General features: G+C 36.6%; 1 protein-coding gene and 1 non-coding gene across 9 annotated transcripts in view; both read left to right on the forward strand.

Annotated features, from left to right (window-relative positions):
- The window catches only part of Cdh18 (cadherin 18), an 834,629-nt gene that overhangs the window by 533,248 nt on the left and 276,056 nt on the right, over window positions 1-25,325 (forward strand). The gene's annotated exons all lie outside the window — the stretch shown is intronic.
- Window positions 17,840-17,971, forward strand: LOC115065061. Its single transcript, XR_003844859.1, has one exon. It is a non-coding gene; the product is annotated as a small nucleolar RNA SNORA17 (small nucleolar RNA).

Below are 25,325 nucleotides of genomic sequence, written 5' to 3' on the forward strand. Positions count from 1 at the left end.
CCAACTTCTGATTGTGTTCAGGACTGTTTAGCATCTCTTCCATTCTTTTCATCCCTTTGAATTAATAGGCCTTAAGTGACCTAAAGAGTTCAACAGTCAAAATTGTCAAAACACAGAGGAGAATAATTCTGTTAACATTCTTTTGCAACAGGGGATCTCAAGCCAACAACCTTGATGAAGAATTTATTTTCAGATTTGTAGCAGAATATAGGTTCCAACAGCAGCAGTAATTTTAGTTTCCCATTGACTGTCAGATGAAAATATATAGGAAAAGATGTGCTATTTGCAGAATTCTCCATAAAAGGTTTAAAGATTATACATTTCGACATATTCAGCTGACAACCCGTGCTTTACCACATGTAAAAAAATCACACCTTGAAAAGAAATAAACACTTTATGGTCCATAGAACACATGAAGCACATTTGGTTCCTTAAGTCTTGTTTCAAAAAGTCAAATGGAATTTAAACAAAAGATGCTATGAATAGAAGCTGAATATTATATATAGTATAACACCATGAAGCAATGGTGTTAGTTTAATATTTATAAAAATAAACATTTCTCTTCAGCAAAACCATGTCTATTCTTATGAACTCATAAGATGAGATCAAATTTTACATGTACAATACATCCCAACTAGAATATGTATTTGACACTAAGAGCAGAAAATTAAACCTTCTATTTTTTTTCTGGTCTCCAGTTTATATGTAATTTTAAAGCATAGTTAATGTAAAAATACATTTTATAGTTACAACATGGCATCGAATACACAGAATGTCATCTGAACGACTCAAAGTGACCAAATCCAAATCAATACTGCATAATAAATAGAACTGTCCTGTTTCTACCAACGCAGACTTCTTTTCTCATTACAATTATTGCATTTATCTGCCGTTGAAAGATGAAACAACTTTGAAAAGGCAGTACTAGATAAGAAAAAATACAGTTCATTTTTTTCCTCATCCTTTGAAATGAAACAAACCTATGATTATTAGAGAAACCACAAAATACTGATAAAGAAATGAAGTCCTGTAGGATGTCATCAATTTGTAGCCACTGTGCTGGGACTTATATGCCCGTGACTTAGTTTTAAGGTATCAACTGCTCATTTTCTGTGTTTTGAAGGTGGTACTTCATGGTAATAGGAAGCAGAGCTTTCAGAAATTGTAGTCAAACTTATTTTTATGCCTTGAGACCGCCAATTTAATATGTTCCAAATGCCAAAAAACAATGACTAAATCATTTGGGGGGGGGATGTTGATGCAGAAATTTATCCTGTTCCTTCCATAGTTCAGTAAACAGAGATAGTCTTTGACAGTTTATTTCTCATATTAATGTTTAGATGGTCTTGAGAAATCAAAACATATTTTGACATATTTCTATTAAAGGGTTAAACACATGAAATATTAACATTGGTATCTGTTCAAAAGGACCTAGAACATATATAATTGAACATCTACAGGCATAATAAATTCACAGCAATAAAAAATAAAATAATAGACTATCCCTATATCCAGAGTATTTTGTTAGAGAAATCATGAGGTAGCATTTCAAAAAGAATTAAAAATAATAGAAAGCATTAGGAAGATGACACTTTTGCATGTGAAATGTTCTTCTCAATAGTGAGGAAATTGGTACTGTAAGACCTGTGCAGTGTGATGTATAGGAACAAGTGTTGACCATGCAAAAATAATGAAGGGGAATCATACCTGAAGACCGTCTAGAGGACTATATTTCTAGATTACTAACCTCTGCTTGCCAAGGTGAAATCTATTATGACCTTAATACAGCAGCACATAAGCAAGCATGGAATGTTGCATTAATCAGAGAAGATGACAGCAGAGGAATTAAAGGGATTTGGAGAACATGGGCATAAACAGATTACATTTGAGTAAGACTATTGGATCAAAACCAGACTAGTATAAACAGAGCACCTGATGTCATGTTTTATACATATTAGATCCCTTTGTACTTGGCCTGACCTTTAAAAAAAAAAAAAAGTTCATACATTGTGTATTGACCTTTAATCAATTCTAGAAAGACATAAAATTATATGGCTTTTCTTGATATATTTAAATAACCTTCACCTGATGTGAAAATAAAGTATTAACAGGACATGCTATCTTCCCCTTCAGAATATTTTTCCAAGGAATGCCTCTTCTGACTTCTCCTTTCATACACAGCCTTTTTCAATATCACTGTCTATTTTATGGCACCATTTAATAAACTCTTTCCCCTCTCCTTCTGCCAGAGTTAACACTTCCCTAGAGAGATGGAAGTAATTAAGTGTGTGAATTCAAAGGGGCTCCCTGCAGGGCTATAGGCATCACGCTAAGCAAGAGTAAATAGAAATTGTTTGAGATGTCAACAATTAGAGCAAAGAGAGTCAATAGGAGCTCAGAGTGAGATTAGCAATAGATAAGCCACTAACCCCCCCCCATATACTTTTTGAGAATAAATGGCATCTTTATCAACAGCAAGTGTTTTGCAGTTCCCTGTGAGCGTGCAAATGTTTCCAACATATTCTTCAATCTAATTTTAGATATTTTGGGTTTTGCATTAAAATCCCTTCATGTTTTGAACAGATATAATTAAATGCTATTTAATGTGCCCTTCAAAATGAGGCACTTCAGTAATTTACTTCATTGCGCAATGCTAAGTCCAGGACAGTGATTGCACCAAATTGATCTCTTGACATTATTCCCTGCACTTCATTTTCAAAGTAGTTGGTCTCGTATACATGCATATCAACCAAAAATATTGCAAATCAGAGGAGCTCTTCAAAAGCTGTCAGATAAATCCATCCTTCTTTAATGCTTAATTCGCTTGAAATTTGAATCCTATAGATTTGATGGTAATCTAAATGAGTGTAATTACTCTTCATTTTAAAGCTTCTAAAAATGCTTCTTCTTGTTTTAAATTGCCCAATTTGCATTCACCTCAGCATGTGTGGATTGTATTTGTTGTTCAGAAGCCTAATTTAAATAAAATCTAATTTAATATACTTTAGGGTCGAACACTGCTAAGATTCCAAGGTGCAACTTCAGAGTTATTTCATTTCTTGTTCCCCACCTAATTGTGTTTAATTATGTAGTTGATAGATACACTTGGAGGATCAAAGAGAAAGAGAGAGAGGAATGAGAGAGAGAGAGAGAGAGAGAGAGAGAGAGAGAGAGAGAGAGAGAAAATAGAAGAGAGAAGAGAGAGAGTAATTTGTATGGTCATATTCGCACAACAGGATGGATTCTGGCTCATGATACATTGTAAAAATATATTTTGTTATCCCATGCATATGAACATACACCGAGTCATGAAATGTTTCTCCAAAGTAATCAATGAGGACCAGGATGATAAGCATTGCATTTTCTCACTGATCCGGTTGAGAAATATGTTTTCAAAAAGACAATTTGCTCCCACTTTTGGAAGATATCAAATCATTTGTGAGATTAAACACAGGCAGTACATGAAATGGCTCACTGAAAAGAAGCTATGGTGAAAAAAAGGTAAAGTTGTGAGACTCAACTCAAGATCTATCTCTGTCTTTAAAAAAGGGAACCAGTCAAACAAATGAAATATCTGGATTAAATCCTTTTAAATCTTCTCCATTTCTTTTTATTGTGGCTTAGTGTTGTAGTATTTCTGTATCTCCCTGATGGTGCCTCTGTTTACTCTAATGGAGACCTTATTCAGGGCACTTTGGTGACTGTTTTGTAGATGTTCTTTGCATTAGGCTCAGAGTAAACCGATTTTCATATTTATGTTTACTTTATCTTCATGAAAATAATTGAGAAGTCATTTCAGGAAATTTATCCAGCATTGTAAGTGATGTCAGAAGCAAGTGTTAAACATCACTTTGAGTATTTGTCCCATTTTTCCAGCCACTTTCACATTTCCTTAGGAACAGAAGAATTTGAAGGTCAGCCAATGTTCAAGGGTCAACTCTGGCTTTCTGAGAAGTTACTTTTTTATACTGTTTTGCTCCTTGCTATTCCCTTAAAACATATCACAAGTTTTCTATCCACTTGAAGTATTCTTACCACCCTTTGAAACTCCTTTTTCACAACAGCACACTTCCTTTTTCTAACTAATCCTGCTTAGATTAAATCACTAGCTATATTGAGCCTATTTCTTTTAATTAAAATTAAAAGATGACCATCTCTTTACGAGTGTTCTTTTGCTGTAAAAGAGACATCGTGACCACAGCAGTACTCTGAGCATTTAATTGAGGTCTGCGTACAGTTTCGGGTGTCTAATCCATTACTATCATGCCAGAAGCATGTCAGGACACATGTAGGCATGGAAGCTTGTATTTCAACATCTAGATCCATAGACAGCATCAAGAGAGAGACTTTGAAACTAGAGGGAGCTTTTGATACTTCAAATTCCACCCTTAGAGATTCACTTCCTCAAACAAGAGCATACCTCTGCATAGTGCCACTGCCTGGAGACTGAGCATTCAAATCCATGTGCTTGTAGAGGTCTACTCTTATTAAAACCACCACACCATCTATTAGATCTGAAGGGAAATCTAATGCAATCTTCAAGTACGGATTTCATTAGTTACTCAAGAAGAAAAACACAAATAATGTGTGTTTTAAGATATAAACATTGGGGATGCTCACAGCCAACCATTGGACTGAGCATGAAATCCCCAATGAGGTCTCCAAGAGAGGAGTTAGAAAAGGGACTGAAGGAGCTGAAGGAGTTTGCAACCCCACAGAAAGAACAACAATATCAACCAACCAGACTCTCCCAGAGCTCCCAGGGACAAAACCACCAACCAAAGAGTACACATGGAGGGACCCATGGCTCCAGCTGCATATGTAGCAGAGGATGGCCTTGTCAGTCATCAGTGGGAGCACAGGCCCTTGGTCCTGTGAAGGCTCAGATTCGAGGGCAGTGAGGTGGGAGTGGGTGGGGGGGGTGGGAGAGCACCCTCATAGAAGCAGTGGGAGGGGATATGGGATAGGGAATTTCCGGGAGAGGGGTATGGTACAGTGAATGGGGATAACATTTCAAATGTAAGTAAGGAAAATATCCAAAAAAAAATAAAAAAGAAAAAGAAAAGAAAAGAATGGCCACTCAATATACAATTTCTGCCATCTAACGATTTTGCAAAGGGATTTGCATTCCTCCAGACAAATCTTTTACATTTAAAAGAATACAAGTTAGAGAAAGAAACAAACTTGAATCACACTAAAATCAAACTCTACTTTTTGTTTTGTTTTGGCTGTCTGACCTTTGGATGCTTATTGCTTACAAGCTTAGAAAATTTACTAGTTCTGAGTGCATTAAAACAAAATAACTGAAAGTTCATTTCCTACCTTGTGTCACAAGGCACAGTCTTCTTTTAAATAAAAGACAAAATTAACCTAGAATTAAGTCTACTAAATAAACTATTATTCATTTTGCTACCTCGATTGCATAACTTACAAATAAGGGGATTGTGCTTAGAGGCATAATATTTTTATCAGCCCCAACGTTTTCCATGGATAGGATCAACTCTTCTACCCCTTTGTACAGTTGAATCACTTAAAGGACAGAGTGTAAATAAATTGTCCCGCATATTGTAAGACATGTAGCAGGAAGGCACTACACATTGTATGTATTAGGTTTCTCTTGTCCATTTAAGCAGAAACTAATACAATGTTTTTCTTTATCATTTTCATTAGTCCAAACCTAAGTGCCTCATACCTTCTCAGCTTTGGGAAAGCAATTTAAAACTATGCACCTCTTTAAAGGCTGCACTGGTTTCTTCTATGTGCACTTATAAAACATTCAGGTACTCCTGCTTTATTTCATGCTGTTCATTTTCATAAACACCATTAAACTCTTGCGCAGTTTGTTCTTCTGCATCTATTGCTAGATGAGAATTGCTAAGTTAAAACATATATCCATCTGAGATCCTGAAGCATACTTCAGTGTAATACTATCACTTGGAAGACTTTTCCAGGGTTAGTGTGTGTGTGAGTGTGTGGGGGGGGGGGGTTACATTGGTAAAGCACTTGCTATTCCAGATTAGGACCAATATTTAATCATGAGAATCCACTTTTATGAGGGTAAGGGTAATTAAATATTGGTCCGTCTCAAACAAGTTGTCAGGCAATACCTAAGGTTGGCCTCTGACTTCTACATATATTTTGGTGTATTATGTTGACTCATACACACATGCACATAAACATTGTACATATGCTCATATCACACAATACAAGACAGGGGTGAACAGTAAAAACACTTCCAGATTGTTTTCATACGAGAGATGAAAGTACACAAGCTCTTCCACTTATTAAAATGTAACTGTAGCATTCTTTATGCATAAAAGTTATTGACTAAAACAACACCCTATCAGAATGGTAGCTCATATAATTCATGGTAGTGTTATACCATTGTTCAGTTTAATGCATTAATAAGATAATCTTCCAGATCTCAGAAGTTTAACACTCATGACTTACTTTCTCAAGTCTACTGAATACAGAATAGCTACTGTCTCATATGTGCCTTCCCATAACTCTTGTAGCTTCTTGTAATAGCTAAGGGTTACTTATTTTTCCGTCTGCTTCCTTACAGATGGGTAGAACAAATGGAGTTGAATTCACAAGATACAATTTTAATTGTCATGACTAGAAGTTATTTGAACATTTCCACCTGGATTTTGGTGTTCCATAATTAGTGATATTGTCACCTTTTATTAAGGAAGTTTCCAGATTAATCTACTGAGCAATTAGTTGATTCCTACTATACTTTGTTGTCAAATTGCAGTTCCATCTTGATCATTCCCTTGAAGCATACCTAGAAGAGAATACACTCATATGTGAAACATCCAAGATTTCTGATTTCAGTATCATAAGTAAAGGAAATTGATCAAGATTTAAAAGGAAATCCCACCGAAACATCCACACATCCAAAGTCAAGGGTGAGGCAGGCACAGGGTAAATATCTCTCACCACAACACTGGGAGAGAATGAAGTTATCAGTTCATGCGAGTATTTAAGCATTCCTGAACATGTAACATTGATGTGGCACAATGAGAGGAAATTCATATGATATTTTCTGTATGTATAAATCTTAAAGAATGTTAGAACTTATGCTTTCATTATCTGTTTCTTATGTAGCTAGATTTTCAGTAGAAAAAAATGAATTAACTGATTTGTATCTTAGATCCTTGAAGCAGGGATTTTCTTAGAATGGGTGATACCTTTCAAAGTCCAGTTGTTCCTGACTCAAGGACTGAGGGTATTTTACATAAAGTTTTTGTCTCTAAAGATCACCTATAGTCATTTGCTCTAAATTACTTGTCTCCCACCACTGGATATTAAAGCCATGGTCTTGTGTGAATCTACAAAGGCCATTCAAATTTTATAAGAAGAGTAAGAAAATAATGAAATTCGAGAGGAATATCAGATGGTAAGAAGGGGTTGTGGGAGAGAGGCTGGTGTAATTTCTGTAGGGATAGTTAGTTACCTGAGTGAGTATCAAATGCTCAGCCAAGGGAGGACATTAATTTCTTTATTTTTTCAATATTCCAATCAAGAAGCTACCAGTGCACTACTGACGTACTGCCTATCCATTTACAAGGTGCAGAAGCTCCCTTCTGTCCATCTCTGACTATGCATATGCTAACCATTGACCTTGCCTGTCAGAAGCCTGTTAGCCACTTGATCAGTACCATATCCCTCCCATCCTGTAGGTGTCACTAGTGCTGTTAATGATGAACTGTATTTTCCACAACTACCAAGAAGAGATGCATTTGTCCTTAGTTAACACCTTTTCTATGAACTGTTAAGGCATCTCTTTCCTGAAATAGATGGAAGAGTATTCCTCACAGTCTAGTCTGAAAAAATAGCTCCAATTAGAAGCAAGAAATAATATAAAATGACAATCCTATTTTATATATGTTCCTTTAAGGCAGTGGTTCTCAAACATCCTTATGCTGAGGCCCTTTAATAGAGTTCTTCATATTGTGGTCACTTCCAACCACAAAATTATTTTGATGATAATTCATAACTCTGATAGTTTTACAGAGTATAATGGAAGTATCTGATACACAGGATATATGATATATGACCCCCAAGTTGAAAACCACTGCTCTAAGTCTTCCAAGAGGTGAGGCAATTGGCCTGATGTTGCTGTTCTAGAACCCCATGCTTCCTCTTATTTGGTCATTTAGATTATTGCAACCCCTACTAAAAGCCTCGTACTCATCTTCTACTGTGTATCTGACTTGACCATTTCAACTTTTGATCTTCCTTTCGAATCTAGTCTAATTTTCATTACAAGCTATCTGAGAAAATTGCTTTTTTTTTTTTCATCATGGACTTTTTTTTTTTTTTTTCTTCCCAAAACCTTCTGAGAGCCAGCTTCGGTCACCTATTAGCATTAAAAAGGTAAAGCTGACGAGATTCACAATAATTTCAATACTTCTATGTTTGGAAACCATTGTAACATTTAGAATATTTCTTGAAAAATTAATTGGCTTCTGTTTGAATGTGTTGTTTATGTTTGCAATTTTAATTTAATTACAATATTCCCCTTCCCTTTCTTCTCTACAAACTCTTCCATACACCCTTCCTGCTCTTCTCCAAATTCACGACCTCTCTTTTCATTATTGTATGTATATGTGTACTTGTATATATATATATATGAATATTCCTAAGTACAACCTGCTGCATCTGTGCATTGTTAGGTATAAGTATTTTTTCAGGGCTGATCATTTGTACTGGACAACCAGTTGGTACATACTTCCCCTTTGAGGGCCACTCCCTCTACCGCAAGCTTTATTTAGTTCTCTGTAGTTCTCTGTATAGAGTTGAAGCCTTATGACTTTTTCTCATCCAGTTTGGCATGATCACTGGTTTTGTTCTTGTTCCATTCACTTTTGGGCAGCCATGAGGGTGAAATATTATGGGGATAGCTTCTAACTAGGAGACAAGTCTTAGAGCAAACTCCTTGATCTGCTTCCTCTTGCCATCTTTCTGTTCCCTCTTCTGCAAAGCCCCCCTGAGCCTTAGGTGCAGGAATACTTTGTAGATGTGTACTCTGGGCCTAGATTGCATGACTCTGAAGATTGATGGTGGCTTTTGTTATAATGTCCAACTGTGGCATGTAGGAATTATCATAATGAGTGACAAGGACTCCATTTAACATAAAGACAGACCCTGAAGAGTCTGTGTAAAGTCTGTCTATGATGTTGGGTGATAGGGGTTGATGAGAAAGGTCCATGGTCTATGGGTATATGAAGCTAGGACAAGTGCTGGCAGAAAAAGATAAATTTCCACTTATTTTTAAAGTTCAGTATGGCAATAATAATGCCTAGCCTTCTCAAAGAGACTAATTCCACTCCTTTCTGTGTTCTTATATGTTATCCTTATGTATCCCTTTTTTTTTAATCTGATGAATCTGGGCTGTTGAGGTATTTTGCATCAATACTCTCTCTCTCTCTCTCTCTCTCTCTCTATATATATATATATATATATATATATATATATATATATACACACACACACACTGATATTTTTTTATGATACGTATTTATTCAAAGAAGGCATTGTTCTCCCTGGTACAGCAGCTACAGATGGTTTTGTGATACCATCTGCACCCTTGGAATTAGACCAAGGTCCTCTGAAAGAGTAGCCAGTGCTTTTAACTTCTGAGACATCTAACTAGCTCCTAAGGTACTTACTTTTATCCTTAAAATTCTTTTAGACAATCCACTTTGTTATATTGACATATTGTAAGACTTGTATTTTTTGAAATTTCTGAGTTTTTTTAATTTTTTTTTATTGGACTTCAAATAGTTTGCTTCTATAAACAAAAGTCTAAACAAAAGTCATGGACTCCATAATTTTAATCTTTAGTCAAACATCTGTACATAGTTATGAGAAACACTCATTATTTAGAGTCTCTCATGAAGGCAACATAAATAGTCTTTGAATCTTATTGACCCTGTGATTGAGTTTTCTGGTCTTCAGTGTTAGTCCACAAGTCATCTACCTTGTCTACATTCTAAATGACTGCAAGAGATGATTATATCACCAAAGATTTAAGATCTCAGAGTATGATGACAGGGTTCTATTTCAAGGCTGTAATTTAGATCTGGGTTGGAAGAATACTAGAAGGTATGTGTGAGAAACAGCACGGTTTTAGTTTATTTGCTAATCAAAGCATATGTGGAAGTGATGGGATTTCTGATTCCTGTCCTTGTTTAAAGGTGAGTATTCTGTTCTCTCCTATGCTTGCCCAGATCAAAGACTCAAAAGTCTTCATAATACCTGTACATAAACACATTAGAGACAAGATGTTGAGCAGATTTTATACACACTAGAAAACGGTAATGTTTTTCCATTTCAGACAAGTATATTCATGAAGAGCTCAGTGGTTACAGCCAATCATCAGGGAAGAGCAGCCCTTATTACAGTTGGAGAGTCATGATGGAAAGGAATAATTATAGGAATGGACATTCCTGTGTCACTATGTTTATGGAAGAAAAATAAACTTTGCAAGAGAGATAGCTTTTGATAACAAGCCATGTTAATGTATAACGCTTATATGCAAGAGAAGAAAATGGTGAAATTTTATTCTTTTCAAATATAACTTTTATTAAAGAATCCATGGAAAATTTTAACTTAATTAGTTTTACTAAAAATAACTGAATAGTAGAATGAAGATATTTTAAAATACTAGAAGATGATGTCTAATTATAAAAAGCATATTAACTGAAATGAAGGAATTATTTACCTTATTTAAAATTTTGAAAAAGTATAATTGCATTTAAGTTAGCTGTATTTTACAAAGAAAATATTCTGTTTTATAAGTTTCTATAGGTAAAAATACATACCATTTTTGTGCAGGAATATCAATATTTTATGTAAAATTTAGATTCCATGATTATAAAAGGGCAAAGTTGAAAACAAAGCTAAGCATTTCATTTCTTTTCTAAACCTTTTTAAAATTAACTTGTACCTCATTAAAGAGTTCATTAAATACTCATACGTGAAAATATGAAGCCCTTTATTGACCTTTCCATAGTTATGTGTTAAACATTTGACATCTGTGAGTTGGTGAAATATAATGAGAATTCAAATAAATAAAACTGGTACCCAGGAGTAAAAGAAATAAAGTTGAATGAGATGAGTAATAAATGCTGCTTCAAATGCACAAAACTACCATAGACTTTGAACCTATTTAACACGGAAAAGCTCAAGATATATAAGAGGTTTTCAACTCCATAGGAAGAATAACAATATCAACCAACCAGACCCCCCAGAGCTCCCAGGGACTAAACTACCAAAGAATACATATGGAGGGACTCATGATTCCAGCTGCATATGTAGCAAAGGATGGCCTTGTCTGGCATCAATGGGAAGAGATACCCTTGATCCTATGATGGCTTCATGACCCACTTTAGGGGAATTTGAGGGCAATGAGGTGGGAGTGGGTGGGTAGGTAGGGGAGCACCCTCATAGAAGCGGGGTGGGGGGATGGAATAGGGTGTTTGTGAATGGGAAACCAGGAAAAGGGATAACATTTGAAATGTAAATAAATAAAGTATCCAATTTTTTTAAAGGAAGAAATAAAAATAAGAAATAATGAAATTAAAGACTTAAAAAAAATCCTTCTTGATATTCTTATGCAAGTAAAGGTCAGGTTCACCTGACCAAAAATAAACTCTCAGAGCAGATTCAAGAGACTACATGTACCTATCTCTATTCTTACTCTAACATGAGTAATGGTAAATTACAACAATAGGTGGGCCCCATGGAGGACTCAGACAAGATCTTCATCTTGTATCCCGGGTCTCTCAGAGACCAGTCCACACAGGAGAGCAGACCGCTGAAGAAACAGAGCTTCTTGAACAGGGTCCCTTCAGACCTCCATCCTCAGCCAGGAGGCAGAGCTGAGACCCAGACCTCTGAGCACATTCCCTGCCAGAGGAGAGCTCTGGGACTCAGGAGAGAGTTGGCCTCCCAGGAATGCTGACAGTGGCTAACAGAATCACAGGAGGAACAAGCTCCAGCCAGAGNNAGCTAGAACATCTAACACCAGAGATTACCAGATGGCAAAAGGCAAATGTAAGAACCTTACTAACAAAAGCCAAGACCACTCAGCATCATCAGAACCCAGTACTCCCACCACAGCAAGTCCTGGATACCAGAACACACCCAAAAAACCAGATTCGGTTTTAAAATCATATCTCATGATGCTGGTAGAGGATTTTAAGAAGGGCATTAATAACTCACTTAAAGAAATATAGGAGAACACTGCTAAACAGGTAGNAGTCCTTAAAGAGGAAACACAAAAATCCTTTAAAGAATTTCAGGAAAACACAACCAAACAGGTGATGGAATTGAACAAAACCATCCAAGATCTAAAAATGGAAGTAGAAACAATAAGGGAAACAACTCTGGAGATAGAAATCCTAGGAAAGAAAGCAGAAATCATTGATGCGAGCATTAGCAACAGAATACAAGAGATGGAAGAGAGAATCTCGGATGCAGAAGATTTCATAGGAAACATGGACAAAAAAAAAAAAAAAATTAAAGAAAATGCAAAATACAAAAAGATCCTAACTCAAAACATCCATCAAAAAATCAAAAAACTATTCTCAACAATAAAGAACCTCTGGTGGAATCACCATGCCTGACCTCAAGCTGTACTATAGAGCAATTGTGATAAAAAAAAAAATACTGCATGTTACAGGTACAGCAACAGACAGGCAGATCAATGGAATAGAATTGAAGACCCAGAAATGAATCCACACACCTATGGTCACTTGATCTTTTACAAAGGAGCTAAAATCATCCAGTGGGAAAAAACAGAATTTTCAACAAATGGTGCTGGCACAACTGGCAGTTATCATGTAGAAGAATGTGAATCGATCCATTCTTATCTCCTTGTACAAAGTCAAGACTAAGTGGATCAAGGAACTCCACATAAAACCAGAGAAAGTAGGGAAAATCAGTTTGCGGTTCCTCCTGGGCATATAACCAGACGATCTTCCAATTGGTAATAAGGACACATGCTCTACTATGTTCATAGCAGCCTTATTTCAGCCAGAAGCTGAAAAGAACCCAGATGTCCTTCAACAGAGGAATGGACACAGAAAATGTGGTACATTTACACAGTGGAGTACTACTCAGCTATTAAAAACAAGGAATTTATGAAATTCTTAGATAAATGGATGGGTCTGGAGGATATCATCCTGAGTGAGGTAACCCAACCACAAAAGAACACACATGATATGTACTCACTGATAAGTGGATATTGGCCCAGAAACTTAGAATAACCAAGATACAATTTGTAAAACACATGAAACTCAAGAAGAAGGAAGACCAAAGTGTGGATACTTCGTTCCTTCTTAGAATGGGGAACAAAATACCTGGGGAATGAGTTACAGAGACAAAGTTCAGAGCAGAGTCTGAAGGAACGACCATCCAGAGACTGCCTCACCTGGGGATCCAGCCCATAAACAACCACCAAACCCAGACACTATTGCATATGCCAGCAAGATTTTGCTGACAGTACCCTGATATAGCTATCTCTTGTGAGGCTATGCCAGTGACTGGTAAATACAGAAGTGAATGCTCACAGTCATCTATTGGATGAAACACAGGGCCCCCAATGAAGGATCCAGAGAAAGTAACCAAGGAGCTAAAGGGGTCTGCAACCCCATAGGAGGAACAACAATATGAACTAAGCAGTACCCCCCACCCCATAGCTTGTGTCTCTATTGCATATGTAGCAGAGGATGGCCTAGTGGGCCATCAATGGGAGGAGAGTTCCTTAGTCTTGTGAAGATTATATGCCCCAGTACAGAGGAATGAATGCCAGTGCCAGGAAGCAGGAGTGGGTGGGTTGGGGAGCAGGGCAGGGGAGGGTATAGGCGACTTTCAGAGAGGAAACTATGAAAGGAGATAGCATTTAAAAAGTAAGTGAAGAAAACATATAATAAAAATACCAAATTAAAAAATATAAAAAATAAAACATTAGATTAATAATATTTATGCATATTAGATATGAATTATAGCATCTTTTGATTTACTTGCATTATACCCAATAAACATATTAAATTCAAGTGTCCCTCCCATAAATAAATCACAGTAGAGAATGTCTTGTGGATATTTGTTAATACATTAAATAAATACAGAAAATATGATAGAGAACAAGTACATTAAACAATATTTCCTTTGTTTTATTTGTATTATATATTTATTTTGGTCTGAAGTGAACATATAAAATATACTATTAATCAAGAACATGAAAATGCACCTATTTTAATTTTAGAATTGAAAAGTTTCAAAATTTGGCTTCGAGTTTTGATCAACTATGAAGTAATATGTAAGCCATTAATGACTCAGTTTCAATGTAACCATTGGGTTTCAAACTCTTTCCTAGCCCAAATTTGATTTCCCCAATCATTGTCTTTTAATTTTGTGGAATCATTCTTCATGATGGATTTAACTCAAATGTTCCTCTATCATCTAAATTTTTTATTTATGTATAGAATATATTTATAGAAACAATGATAAAGTTAAATCTTTAATTTGTAAATTAGGTTTACATTTCAGAAACAATAGAATTATAAATTTCTAATGTATTTCTTCATAGTTCTGTATCATCAACTTGCTTTTCACAAGAAAGGCCATGGACAAAATTTTCAGTATGAATTATCACTATCAGCATAAACAACTAGTGTTAAGAAAAGTTGGAAAATACCATGTAGTCTTACCATACAGTCTTCACTCTCCTAAAAGAGTATGTCCTCTAGAAGATTTCATTTCTCCAAAGACTATAGCATGTTTATTGTGTTTGCCAACACTTTTATAGACTTGATGTAGCCTGAACTGTTGACTGAGGCTTGTAAGTTAACATCCAGACTCCAAATAATTTACTATTCATTTGTACACAACTTTGTACAGAGTTTACTAAAAGGTTTGAATAGTAGTAAAATATATTACTAAAACATAATGTTCATAAACATTAAATAGACTTACTATTCTTTAGTTTGGTGATCTTTATTATTAAAATAAAACTTTTCAAGTGATACAAACATCTATTACAGAAACCAAACACAAGGCAAGGCCTGGGCCAAGTAGTGGGAGTGGGTGGGTAGGGGAGCAGAGGTGGGGGGGAGGGGTATAGGAAACTTTCGGGATAGCATTTGAAATGTAAATAAAGAAAATAATAATAATAATAATAAAGAATACTAAACAACTCAATAAAATTGTATACAATTAGAAGAGGCATTTCAAAGTATACATTAACTTTTATACTTTTAATACTCAATAGTTTTATGTATCTACCAAAAAAGACAAAAAATTCATTACGGAAGTAGAATTAGAAAAAGAATTAGCTTTTTATTCTCTACCAAAGCTCATGTGAATTACCCTTATTCAGTCCTCCCTCATCTCTTCATATATCTCTTTCTCTAATTTTCTTCATGTTACTATGTGCCCACCTGTACTTTTGCTACAAAAGTAAATATATTTATTAATAGGTTCTACACATAAGAGAGAACAGGCACGCTTTATTCTGATATTGTATGACCTTAAATAAACACATTTAAGACCACCAAATTTTCTACTAGTTTTAAAATTCTGTTTTAGAGCTGCTGAATACTGGATATTATTCATATATATATATATATATATATATATATACACATATAGATATGTATATATACACACATACAAACATACATTTCATTTTGTACTTATTTACAATTTCAGTAATTCCAATTAATTGCTAAGGTGAATAAAAATTATTAAAAATAAAAATTAATTAAAATTAATAATTAATAATAAAATTAATGATTTCATGAAACAATAAGCTGGAGGCAGAATAACACATATACTACTCACAAATATTTGAAATTTTAAAATGCATCTCTTAGATGTAAGGCTATTTTTGTGCCAAAGCTTAGTTGTAGTGATTAGAAGTCATCCTGATTAAGTACTTATCTATGCATAGTAACAAACTAACATAAGCTAAGCATAATGATAGTGGTATAAAACTAAAATTATAAATGTGATGTTATATAAGAACATGGAAAAATGGTTGAGGTGCCAGAGATTATGAAAAATAAATTGCATTTTTCCCAACTAAACCAAACTTTTATTTAAAAAAAAAAATGCCAGGTAACAGGAAGTTAAACAATGATTTTCTCATGATATCAAGGTTCAGATCTTTTGTAATTATTTGGAAATAATAATTATTATTTATTTATATGTTCTGTGTATGAACATTTCTTCTGCATTTATATATGTGCATAATGTGCATGCTTGGTGCCTAACAAGGCCAGGGGTAGGAAAAAATCTCTCTGAACTGGGTTTGCAGGTCACCAATTGGTTGCTGGGAACCACCTCATTTCAGCAAGTGCTTTTAGACACCAAGTCATTTTTCAAGCCCAAGTTTTATAATCACTAAAGGTCAACGTATAATTTCAAAATATTTTCATTGGAGGGATTAGTAGGTACTAGATAAAGGTTCATAGGTTCCTACCCTAAGAATTTACTTGGGCTGACTTATGAGTAGGAACGTAAAATCACATTGTTTTAAAGGTGGAAAGGGCAGAGATTAATCAGTCTCCAGACATGGTAGAGGAGACTGCTGGAGACCAGGGTATTAGCTCCTTCCCGTGAAATTCAGCCTGAGGTTCCGATCCTTTTTCTCCTTATCTGTCCTGTACATGTTATGCCATAGAGTGTCTCTTTCTTTCTCAGCACTCAATAATGAATGTTTCCTGTTGTCAAGTCCTTTCTTTTATTTGTTCCCTTCCTATGTACAAATCTGAGAAACTGTCATTCAGTACAAACAGTAAGTTGAACAGTTTCTAGAAGCCCGCTGGGTATTCCTAGATGCTGGGTTTTGTAAGGACACATTTCTTTCTTGACAGGATAATAATTTGATTATACTGATTATGTGTTCTCCAGGCACAATCTCCATTCCGGGCTGATTGCTCTCAGTTTTTATTATAGAAACGCCTCAAGGCATGGTTAGTTTTGTAGAGAGAAAATGTTTTACCTCTTTAAGAGATTTTGTTTCCATGTTCAAATGCAGTGCTGAAGTCATCTATTCCACAAGTTTATGCTTTAAATAATGAGAAAGATTTTTATTTTATGGAGGTTTTAGATTTGTTTTGTTTTGTTTCTGAAGTTTTAACACAGTGCAGATTTGCCAAAGAAGTCACTGACTTAGGAAAAATATAGAAAAAAGAAATATAAAGTTTGAAATCCCAACTTCTGAAAATACGGCCCTTATCTCTTTCATACCAAATATCTTCGTTGAGAATGAATCAGAATTATATAATGTATGCAATGGGCCAATATTAGAGTGGCTCATTGAACTTTCTAATTGTACTCTGGGTAAAAAAGTTCATTTCATGATACAGTATCATTCCATGGTGTCAGGAGAATGATAATCATCACATTCCACAAGCAAACACAAATTTGGAGTCACATTTCTCTGCTCTTCAATTTCTTGTAGTTGAGAGCAAGCAGAGATCAACAAAATCATTGCATCCCATGAAAGCGTTAAAGAGAAATCTTAATGATAATGAGTACAGACAAAGACACATACTCAATATCATCCAAAGAGACACATACAACAGTAGACTGGGGTTAAGGGAGCCCACTTGGAATAAGCAGTAGCGTTTTTCTCTGTCCTGGGAAAAGTGAGTCTGTATGTACCAGAAATGCAGTTATTCTATCCCTCTACATGTCAATATGCAAAGGTAAAATAAAGTGACTATTGTAGTTTTAAGACAACCTCTACATATATTTGATTAAATTCAATATTGAAATAGAATTTAATTTCTTTGTGGTAGCAAATACTATATTATCTTTTCCTGGCCCTTGAGGCACTTCAGGTGTGGATGCTAAATCACATGTTTATCAATAGGTGGCAGAGTGGAGAGACAGGGTGACTATGTTCAGTGTTCTGATCTAGGAACATCTGAATGATCAATAGCCTAACATTCACCGAAAAATGTGAGCTTGATACACCACCAATCTGGCTCAAGAGGTCTTGGATAGGGAGTTACCCTAAGATGACCACCACTTCAGCCTAGATAGGTCTGAATGGGCTTTCCACGGGACAGGAAGCAAACCTGCCTGGAACCACAGGCTTTGGGCAGCAGGAAGCCAAGACAAATGGCTACTTCCAGGGAGCTAGTAGAAGAGTGAGCTTGAAACAAACTCCACACAGGCACCGAGGGGCATCGACAGGAAGCTAGCTTGAAATGAACACCACTCTGGTGCTCTCCAGGCCTGTGGTGTGTGTGTGTGTGTGTGTGTGTGTGTGTGTGTGTGTGTGTTTGTTTCAGACCATACGTGGGTTGAGCCTAGCCTGGTGGCACCAAAATGGACGAGCTGAGATTCTTGAGAGAAACCCGGACGGACACTCAGCCCCAGCATCACTAACTGGTGCAAGTAAGTGGTGGAGAAATTGAAAAGAAAGAGAAACAAAAGGATGTGTGAGAATAAAAAAAAAAAATGCAAAAGGAGAGGCTCTGGGGTAGTGATAAAAAGCCTGCTATTGGTAGCTGGTGATACCCCCTGGGACAATGGTGGCATACTTGTTTGTGCTGACAGTAGGGACCACATATTGGTCCATGGCTTTGCAGCAGCAGGGGTCTGTTACCATCAAAGTCCACGTAGACTCCCGAGCCACTGGGGACATGTTGACGACTGAGGGCTGTGCAGAACAGACCCTACCACTCACGTGGGCATCCTGAGAGTACTTGCCTTACACACATGAGAGCCCAGTAGCTGACCCTGCCCATAGCCAGTGACAGTAGTATTTGGGAGAGCGCATTTTTAGAACTGTGGATTAGCTAGTCCAAACAATTCGAGCATTGGAGAGCTGCCTCTGCCACTCAACTCCCTGTGGTGGCATGGACAAGGGAGAGAGATATCACCCCTCACCACCTGCAGCAGGCAGGAGATCTCACCCTGGAGTCATAGGAGCAGGAGAGAAGTCCTGTTCCTTTACCAGTTGGAGGTTCTGCTCCTCACCTGTTAAGCAAAATAGAGCTTGCCCAAGACGTGGGTATTATGGGTGAACAGGACTGAAAGCGGTGAGTGTGGGAGAACCAGCCCTGTGTCCTCTCTGCTGTTTGCTGGTGTTGGCAGGAACAAATTCTCTTCTCTTCCTTTCATCCTTTACATTGGAGGCTAGTGGTAGACTTGACTCAGATGCAGTCATGAGAGCAGGAGAGCTGTCCCTGCCATTCGTATGCTCTAGCACTTGGGAGAGAAGGCACTGCACCTCACCAAGACAGTACAGTAGAAATGACACTGATGGTAGTAGTGGTGAGCAGGCAGGAGCATAAGAGCATGGGAAACCTGCCACTGCCTCTTGTCTGCTATGAAGCAGTGGCCCCACCCTTGCCCCTTGCTAATTTGAGCAGGTAGGAGAGATGGCAGGTCACGAAAGCAGAAGAGATAGTTCTGCCCCCCACAGGCTGAAGCACTTAGGAGCAGGCTCTGCATCTTTCCTGGACAGCATAGTAGAGCTCTTGTCTGCTGAGCCATGGCACAGATGAGGTAGAGACACCCACTTTCCCTCCCTTGTCCTTTACCATCTATGGCCCACGGGAAAGCTGGCCCCCAGAATTGTGAGTGGAAGAACTGGCATGTCCTTCACTGGCTGTAGGACCAAGGAGTGCATGGCTTGTACCTTGCCTGGGCAGCAGGGTAGAGGTGGCCCTGGTGTATGGGGCTTGCTGGTAAGACAGGCCTGAGGGTTTGAGAGCTACAGAGCTGACCGTCTCTGATTCCTCTCAGGCCCACATCTAGTGCTTTCAATTTGTCCACCCATCATCTAACCTATCGATGAACTGCTGGAATGAATGAAGGATGTGATCATCCAGATCCCAAACTGCAGGATCTCCGAGGTGCAGGGCAACAGTAGGATATCTGGGAGTCCAAGTGAGGATCCAGTATGATAGAGGAGCAGAAGCCAGAGGCCTCGTACCAGACCAAAGGCTTTATTGCGATGAACATTAACAAGCAAAGAAGGATGGATAAAAGGGAGTGGGTAGGTTGAGGGGCAGGGCGGGGGGAGAGTATAGGGGAGTTTCAGGATAGCATTTGAAATGTAAATGAAGAAAATATCTAATAAAAAGGGAATACTATGGGATACCATAAGTTTTTTTTTTTCTTTGATGTTGGACAGACTGCAACCGTGGAGGGCAAGTATGAAGGAGGGGGGGGGGGAGATGAGTGGGCTTGCTGTGCATGATGTGAAGTTCACAAAGAACCATAAAAAGATTGAAAAAAATGTACTTCTAAATATCTGACTTGGATAAAATAAAAATGAGCACACCCACAAGCACCTGCTTTCTGATGTGTACAGATGTTGTGGTAGCTACTGTGTATACGTTATTTCATTCTCTTTTCAGAAGACAGATTGAAAGGGCTTTGTAGGGTTCTTGGTAAGGGTAGGTGTATTCATACGCATAGGAAGATACTTTAATCTGTGAGACAGTCTTCAGTAGTGTCTAGGGGTGATAACTGGAAAGAGCCAGGATACAAAACAAAGTCTGTGTGTTGTACAGGTGGTCCTCACAGGAATTTGTTGCTTCATCTAGCAATAGATAGGCTTGATTGTACAGGGACTACAACTACTCATTTGTCCATCCCGAGTCCTTAAGAAAGGACTGATTTCCTGAAACTAACAGCCTTCATTATCCATTGGTTGGCTTCTCTATTGCATTTCTGAATATTTGTTGTCTTCAGTGTGCCTAAACTATTTTCACTGGATCACAAGAATGAGTATCAAAAGATCAGAAGGTACACATGAGAATGATGACCGGGGCAGTGCTTTTCAATCTTTTTGACACTGAGACCCTTTGATACACTTTGTCCTATTGTGAATACCCCCAATCATGAAATTATTTTGTTGCTACCTTTTGAGGGTATCTTTTATCTGTTATGGAGGATCTCCACATGGTAAGGACCACCAACCAATCAAAGAAAGTGAATCTAGGAAGAAATGAGGTAGTTTGTGAAGAACTATAGAGGACATTGATATGCAATTGCAAACAATCTAGGTGTTTTATTTATTTAGAAGTTTTGCTAAGACTGTGTAGGATAGTGCATAATAATTATTTTCAGGATGATGAAGTAATGATTTTCATTTATTATTTTAGTTTTATACCTGCATGTTTTGGGGACCTGATGTAATGGAGTTTTATTTTTCTCCAAGAATAATTAGCCAATCTCTGAGATATTTTTAATTCTGTAATATAACTTTATATAACTAATATATTTTGATAAGTCCTTTAAATTCTCATACAGTGTATATTGATAGTTAACCCAACTCTTCCCAGATTAACTCTCTCCTCTCTTCCCCTTCCACTTTGATCCTCACCTTTTATGTTCTTATTTCTGTTTGAAGATGAGACTCTTACAGCAGATGTCCTTGTCATCTGACTCGGAACATCTCTCTGCTCATGTTTCTGCAATGAATCTTTGGTTTAGGGTTTTGGCCATACATTTATTGGTTGGGGATACGTCATCCTACAGAAATTTGTTCTTCACACTTTGAATGGCTGGACTTTTCTGTAAGGATCTCCATTTGCTGCAGTTATCAAGACAAGATTTAGAATGCAGTAAGAAATACTGTCAGTTGGGAAGGAGGCAGGAGTAGGTTCTCCTTTAGATTCCATGGCATAACCTGCTGTAGGAAATTGGCTTAAGTGTCAATCATGAATCCCCTTCAATGTTGTAAGTCTAAAGTTCAAGTCAATAGTGTTAGTTACTGCCAGGATATAAACACTTCTATTGTACCTTTTACAATATCTTCATGGTTCCTGTATATTTTCCAGTTCCTAGACATCATAGCTAGAAAGGACTATTGATTGCTGTTCTCCTTTGGCAACTTGCATAGCTCTATTTGATACTAAAGTATCTTGTCCTAAGGAAAAAAAGGACAAAATATTATACCTTCAGCAAAAAGATGTATACCTTCAAACAAAGATAACAATAGTCCACATTTTGGAGTATCTTTCAGCTCATCTGATCAACAATTCAGAAACAGCTTTTCCATGCTTACACCTTTAATTTAGGCACTTGGCACGGTGGGAGAGGCAGGTAGAATTCTGTGAATCCATGGCCAGATTTGTATGTATAGAGAGTTTCAGGCAAGGTGGGGCCACATAGTTAGACATTGAATAAATGATGCATTGCCATTTCAGACAGATATTATAGGACACTAATCCATAAATGCTAGTGTGTAATCACAAAGAGGTTTATTGACTAATATGTTCATACTCAGCAATATAGGAAGATACTTACTCTGTGTAGGTCGGCCTGGGAGTTTTCACCTAAAAGGAGCTCCAGTTTAAGCTGCTAGGTTATAGTGCATGGTATTTAAGTAACATAGTTCAAAAACATGCACACAAACTTAAACTGTGCTTTACAGCCTTTTCTTCTGAAAATATGATTTTATTTAAAATCCTTATTGAAATAAAAAGGAGGCATCAAAAATTGTGGAGAAAAGACTTTTCCTATGAATATACACTTAAACTTTAAATAAATGCATTTTCTCTGTATAAAGAACATAATGGTTTTTATTCTGCCATCACACAATGCATCCTTTTTTTCCCAAAACAGCGTGAAAATATCAAAAATGTATTATCACTTTGAAAGAGATGTTTTTTCTTTTATTGCAAGCATAACTCTCCAAGTACAAAATGTTCTCAATCTACATAAGGGATGGTAAGATCTTATTTGTTTCAGTTGTGTTAAATCAACATGCAGTTTTAGCTGTTTTAACTAAACAGGATTGTAATTATTAAGCTATTACTATTGAGAAACATATTGTGTTTTGAAGATCAAGCACAGCTGGAAGATACATGCTACCTCAAGCACCAGATGCTCCATTTCCATCATTTGTTTCGATTTATTCAAACATAAACATGAATGAGCAGAAGAGTGATGAGGTGCCAAGCAGTCTTTTATTGGGAAGTTGTTGACTTTTTCTTTTATTAATCATTTTTTTAGTTACTGTTTTCATTTCTCTTTTATTTTTGAGATTAAACTATATTTGCAACATTTCCTCCTTCCCATTCCCCCTCCAAACTCTCACATATACGTCTTCTTGCTCTCTTTCAAATTTATTCTCCCTTTTCACTAGCTATTGGTATTCTCTTATATGTTCTTAAATATATATTCAAAATATAATTTACTCAGTCTGTATAATGTTATTCCTACCTATGTTTTCAGGGATTACCATTTGGTATTGGGACATAATTAGTGTGTTCTGCCCTGAGTATAACTATTTCTTTTACTCGGAGAATTGTTTCCATGCCTGTAGTTTTGTGTGTTGGGTCAGGGACTCAGTATTTATCTCCTGTCCACGTTGGCATGACTCTTGTTGACCTTGCCAGATCATGCTGGGACATTCATGTGGTGAGGATTTATGAATATAACTCCTGGAATTATTAGGTCATACAATCTCACAGTCAACAATTCCTGACCCTATAACCCTCATACTTCTGCTTCCATGCTTCCTGAACCTTGAGTGCAAGAGTTGGTTTTGGGCTGTAGTCATTGCAACTGGCCTCCACAACTATTTATTTTAATTGGTCATGGTCTTCTACAATGTTTGTTCTCTATCTGTTGCATAGAAAAGATTCCTTAATGAGGGGTAAGGACTACACTTATCTCTGGTTAAGGACAAATACTTAGATTGTAATTAGTGTTTGTGCTGGTTTAATAGAGTTGTAGTTATCCATTTTTTTTAAATAATTAATGGCTTCACTAGCTATGTGTAGTTGTAAAGATTTCCAGTACCAGTCATGATTTCACTCTTAATGTTGACTTGTAATAAATAAATAAAACAAAACATATAAAAATACCATGAAGGATTTAAATTAAACTGTATAAAGAAAAAAGTTAAACTTCTATCAAATGTAGTTGTATTAGTTACTTTTCTGTTGCTATGACAAATCACATGATGAAGGAAATTTATATAAGGGAAGAATTATTTGGACCTACACTTAAGGATAAGAATGTGTTATGACAGGACTGGGGCTTTTCAAAAGGTGGCGGGCTTGGTGGCAAGTAAAGAAAGCTAAGAGAATGCATTTTAAATGATAAGCGTTAAACAGAGAACAGACTGGACATAGGTGGGGTTTTGAATAATCAAGCCCACTACTGGTAACACATCTCTCAAACAAGCCACATCTCCTGAATCTCTCCTCACAGTGTATGGGAATGGAAGAATTAGAAGATGGTAGGAGAGGGAAGAGTGATGGAGATTTAGGGCTCACAAGAAGAGTTTTCAAAAACCATACCAACTTTTACAAAGCAATCAGTGAATTTTAAAAGTATATATATTTTCTTATTTACTTTACATCCCAATATCAGCTCCCTTTCTCCTCCCAGTCCCTTCAATTGAAGAACCTCCCTACATTCTTCCCTCTCTTTCTACTTTGAGAAGGGGGAGCCCCCCTCTAGGTATCACCCCACTCTCACCCCTTACCCACTCTCTCCGCACATCCCCCAGTCACTAAAGGACTAGACACATCCTCTCCCACCACGGCCAGACAAGGCTGTGCATTTAGGGGAATGGGATCCACAGTCAGGCAACAGATTCATGAAGCCCTCCCCTGACCCCCTGTTCCTGGTGTTGGGGACCAGGCAGTTGATCTGCTACATTCCCTATCACGACAAGTGAATTGTAAAAGGCATAACGTATAAATTATGGTGACAAAATAATTACATAGCTAAATCAAAACCAATATAATTAAAATAACAGAAGTAGAAGGAGTCAATATAAAAGTAACAATTTAGTTTCTTTTATCTATTCATCCTCTGTTGACATAGTTATTGATTTTTTTCCATTTTCTGTAAAACTGTATGTGTCTTTTATAAGTAGACGATAGATCCAAGAAAAGGGTTGTTTTTTTGTTTTTTTTTAAATTCCATAGATGCTCAATTTTATTGTTGTTATTCATTGGTTTTTCTCACACAGTAGACAAAAGTTATAAGATCAAGTAACAGAACCATAAAAACAATAAATATTTTCATGATAAAAATTATAGTTTTGGTTTGTACTTTCAATTGAGGGGTAGTAATTTTGTAAATATATAGAAGTCTTTGAAATATTCCCAATGAAGACATCAACTTAAAAGCCTTTATTTTTATAAGACTACAGAGCAACAATTAGATTTAAAATGCTGCAAATTCCCTAGGATAGTATATCTGCACTGTACCTAATAATACTCTAGAGGATAGTACATAGTTTTGTTAAGGTTTTGATTTTATAGTGCAATTATTTTTTTTCTTCAGGACTTAAAAGTTTATAATTCAGTGGCCCAAAA

Source organism: Mus pahari, chromosome 11 (genome assembly GCF_900095145.1).
Source record: "Mus pahari chromosome 11, PAHARI_EIJ_v1.1, whole genome shotgun sequence".
NCBI classification, from domain to species: Eukaryota; Metazoa; Chordata; class Mammalia; order Rodentia; family Muridae; genus Mus; species Mus pahari.